Here is a 5000-nt window from a genome sequence, read left to right on the forward strand (position 1 = left end):
CTGGGACCAGCTGGGACACTGAAAATGTTCAGCTGCGAGTGAGTCTGGCCTCGGATCTGAGAACGTTTTGAACACTGTGCCCTGCAGTCTGGCAAAACCAATTACAACGCAGTGATTTGTTTTGAATCAAAGCGAGCAGGGTTTTGAGGGAGTGACGACAAATCTCGCAACACCGTTGGGAAAGCACATCAACGGCAAAGATCGCCGATTGGTCAGAGCGCCGGCACGGTTTGAAAAAACAACAGGTTGTTCTCATCAACAATCCTCGGAGGTATCGTTCATCGGGGCCAGACTAAATTACTCCGGTCTCACATTTAAGCTGGTTTATCAGGCTGAGAACCAAGGCATCTGTCCAGTCCTCCGCTGTGCCTTCTTCCCACCCGCCATCCTTGTCTGCTCTCTCCCTTGTCCCAAGAAAGCCGGAAATATGAAAGAAATCTCCTAAATCTCAATTTAATATGACAAACAACTTATATAACTTGTACAAACAGAAATTGAAAAACTTTCTAGATTTGGTTTAAGAATTGTCCACCAGAACAGGCCCATTTTTTTCATGATCAGATTTATTAACTCGTTTTCAAGTCAAGTCAAGTTGGTTTTATTGTCAATTTCTTTACATGCACTGGTCATACAAAGAATTTGAAATTACGTTTCTTGCTTTCCCATGCAGACATAGACTAATCTAGGTAAGGACATAGACAGTATAGACATAGACAGTAGGAGGTATTTTGAGGAAACATGACGGTTTCCATCTCTTAAAACATCTTTCGGTCCATGTCACATTAGTCTCTCTCTCTCTCTCTCTCTCTCTCTCTCTCTCTCTCTCTCTCTCTCTCTCTCTCTCTCTCTCTCTCTCTCTCTCTCTCTCTCTCTCTCTCTCTCTCTCACCCCCCTTCTGTGTGTGTGTGTGTGTGTGTGTGTGTGTGTGTGTGTGTGTGTGTGTGTGTGTGTGTGTGTGTGTGTGTGTGTGTGTGTGTGTGTGTGTGTGTGACCTCTAATCTTTATGTGTTATAATCTGAGGGGCAAGAATGGACTTTGATCAGAAAGAATGGGCATAGTTGGAAGTGGTGTGTGTGTGTGTGTGTGTGTGTGTGTGTGTGTGTGTGTGTGTGTGTGTGTGTGTGTGTGTGTGTGTGTGTGTGTGTGTGTGTGTGTGTGTGTGTGTGTGTGTGTGTGTGTGTGTGTGTGTGTGTGTGTGTGTGTGCGTGCGTGCGTGCGTGTGTGCGTGCGTGTGTGTGTGTATGCGTGTGTGTGATTAGTCATGCGTATGAAAAAGAGAGGAAGACGGATGGAGAGGGAGAGAGAGGAGGGGGGGGAGAGAGGTAGAGAGAGAGAGGAAGTTGAAAAGGGACAGAGAATGGGAGGGAGATGTCCATACAATACAAGTATGTACAATATATGGGAGAAAACAAGAACAGATGATAGGGAGAAGGGAGAGAAGGCGGGAGAGAAAGGGACACAGAGAGGAAGAGAGAGAGAGAGAGAGAGAGAGAGAGAGAGAGAGAGAGACAGAGACAGAGAAATGATAATAGAGGGGAAGAGCAGTGTTGCCCAATTGGGCTACTTGGGATGAGCGTCGGCGGGAAAAATTGGCCATTTGGCGTTTTTTTTTTTCAGCCGTTTTGGGCCCATATAAGTCAATGAAATATTTGTTGAATTTTGGCGGAATTTAGCGCATTTTGGCAGTTTTTGAGAACCTTTTGGGCGGAATTTGGTCAGACACTTCTGTAGGAAAGAGAGGAGTGCTGGTCAGTGCAGAGATCTATTTTTTCATTTTTCTTCACTATTTTTTTTAACATTTATTGTTCTAACCTCCTTTGCTATTATTATTACTATTATTATTACTTCTGTAACTTTATTTTCAAGGACAATCTTTATGACTTGTGAAGCACATTGAGTAGCCTTGTTGTATGAAATGGGCTATACAAATAAACTTGCCTTGCCTTGCCAATTTGGAGGCCTTTACTTCTCATTTTGTAATCACAGATATTCTGTGTACACTTGCATGTGTGTGTGTCTGTCCATATGGTCTCCCTCAGAGAGTTGCAGTAACGGTGTATAGAGGGGGCAGGACTAATGGTGTCTTCACGATCTCGGGACCTCTCGAGACAGCTGACGACACTGCTCATGTGACAACCGAGTTCTGGACTTTGGCGCATGAACGCCACTGATCCCGGAACAATTGGGATTCATGCGTGTTTTGTTTTCGTTCTCTTTTCTTTTTTTCACCCTCACTTGAGCCTCCACACCCACGACATATCATTTTAGCTGAAGTAAGCTAAATCAGTGTTTCTCAACCTTTTTTTTAGGCGAGGCACCCTTTCAATTCATGAAAAATGTCAAGGCACCCCAAACCAACAAGCTGTAACATGGCATCTCATCCGATACCACAAAAGCTTAGAAAAGTAACACATTTGGAGACGTCATACGACCAACGTTCAAAGTTGCAGCTGACTGGGGCAACCTATATTTACTTTATTGTGCGTGAATGGCAGATGAAAGATTCCACTGACTAGTATTAACTTATCAATTTAGACAAATATGTATTATATTACATAATTAATTTATCAGCCACGTTTCCGCGGCACCCCTGAGGGGGGCCCGCGGCACCCCAGGGTGCCCCGGCTCCCCTGTTGAGAAACACTGAGCTAAATTAAACAGTCAGAGACCAGCATTACTGACATATGTGCATCTGCAATTGAATGACATTAACATTAACTGTTGTTGATAATGATTACAAGATGATATTTTAGCATTTATGATACTGTTTACATGCCAGTTGCATGCATGGGCGCCATGTTAATGATGCGTGTGTCATCACACATAACACGAGCTCGGGAACTCGTTGTTATATACTTCTGCCTTAGATCAACCTTGATAATTATCGATCTGACATTGCGTCACCAAATGTTCACACCCATTTTCGGTTTTAGGTCGGCTTTCTTGGGATTCTCGACTTTTTGAACGAACCATAAGAGTGACTCAACTCTCTCTCGACAGCGACGCTCACAACTAAATCCAAGGGAACCGTAAGACGGTCTTAAGACGGTCTTCAGATGGTTAGCAACGTCAAAAATCGAGAAACGTTCCCGTGTGTGTGTGAATATGCATCACGTGTGTATCTGCTGTGTGTGCAGTCAGTGTTTGTACAGCCTTGTGTGTGTGTGTGTGTGTGTGTGTGTGTGTGTGTGTGTGTGTGTGTGTGTGTGTGTGTGTGTGTGTGTGTGTGTGTGTGTGTGTGTGTGTGTGTGTGTGTGTGTGTGTGTGTCTGCATTTTCTAGGTTTTCATGTGTGTTTGAAGTGTGTCAAGTGTGTGTGCATGCATTGCCTTGTGTGTGTGTGTGTGCGCATAGTTTGTGTATGTGTGTGTTTGCGTAAGCATGTGTGTAGTGTGTGTGTGTGTGTGTGCGAGCGTGCATGCATGCCTGTGTGCGTGTGTGTGTGTGTGTGTGTGTGTGTGTGTGTGTGTGTGTGTGTGTGTGTGTGTGTGTGTGTGTGTGTGTGTGTGTGTGTGTGTGTGTGTGTGTGTGTGTGTTCGGTCCTCATTTCAATAGCAGGAAACTGACCCCTCAGACAGATGGCTCCAAAGGGCACCGTGAGAAATAACAGAGAGAGAGAGAGAGAGAGAGAGAGAGAGATAGAAAGAGGGAGAGAGAGAGAGGGAGAGAGACAGAGACAGAGACAGAGGCAGAGGCAGAGGCAGAGAGAGAGAGAAACCCAGCCACAGAGCGAGAGAGAGAGGGAGAGAGAGGGAGAGGGAGAGAGAGAGAGACAGAAAGAGAGAGAGAGAGACGCAGAGAGAGAGAGAGAGAGACGCAGAGAGAGAGAGAGAGAGAGAGAGAGAGAGAGAGAGAGAGAGAGAGAGAGAGAGAGAGAGAGAGAGAGAGCAGTTGGGAGTGGAATAGCTTTTAGGAAAAGTCTCCGCAATAGTGTGGGGTTAGGTGCTTTGTTTATTAAACACAGGGCACTCTAGCCAAGGCATGGGATGCAGAGAAAGGTAAGAGTAGGTGCGCGTTGCAATATGTGACCTTGCTTCCTCCACTTGTGCGTGCTCCCTCCACTCGCCCTGCCTCCTAGCCCCTCCTCCGTGGAGAAAACAATTAAGTTTCTCAGCTGTCAGCCTAACCACAACAACTTTTGGGGGACTGTTTTTCATTAACCATCCCAATTGCAAATGAGAAAATGAGTTTTTGCAAGATATCCAAATATATTGCTGTTGTCAGTGATGTCATTATGACATAGTACTTCCTGGTACAAGGAAACAAGCACAAGTGGAGGAAGCAAGGTCGCATATTCAAACGCACCCTAGGATTCGAACCAGCAACCCGCTGATCCTAAGACCGCGCCCCAAAACATTACACCACATCTGCCCATGGGATGCACTGTATGTCCTAATTTTATTTTGCTGCAGTATACTCTATTATTATTATTATTATTATCATCATTATTCTTACTCCTATTTCTATTCCTTGGTATATCCACTCTGTTCTATTTCACTCCTTCTCATACCAGTGTGTTTCCCATTCAGTGAGTATGAGTGTGCTGTTATTCTTTCATTCTGCCATCAGATGGCAGTGCAGCTCATATAATTGACTGCAGTTCCCTGTTTTGAACACTAGAGTGCAGCAAAGGCCTGATGACAGCAGCAGCAGCTAAACCCAGACAAAAGACCTGCAGCCCTGTTTGTGGACACTAGAGGGAGACACAACTCCAACTCCAACACAAAAACACACACACGCACACGCACACAGACACAAACACAGACACACACACACAGACACAAACACACACAGACACACACACACACACACACACACAAACACACACACACACACACACACAGAGTTAAGCCTTTCTACCCCCCCCCCCCCCCCACACACCACATCACCACGAGGTACAACTATGTGAATCTTCCAAAGACTTCAACTCATAAGGTGACAGAAAGAGAGATTACAGGAGAAAAGAAGAGGGATGAAGAGAGGAGAGGATGAAAGACTGAA

Source organism: Engraulis encrasicolus, chromosome 13 (genome assembly GCF_034702125.1).
Source record: "Engraulis encrasicolus isolate BLACKSEA-1 chromosome 13, IST_EnEncr_1.0, whole genome shotgun sequence".
In the NCBI taxonomy this organism is placed as follows: domain Eukaryota; kingdom Metazoa; phylum Chordata; class Actinopteri; order Clupeiformes; family Engraulidae; genus Engraulis; species Engraulis encrasicolus.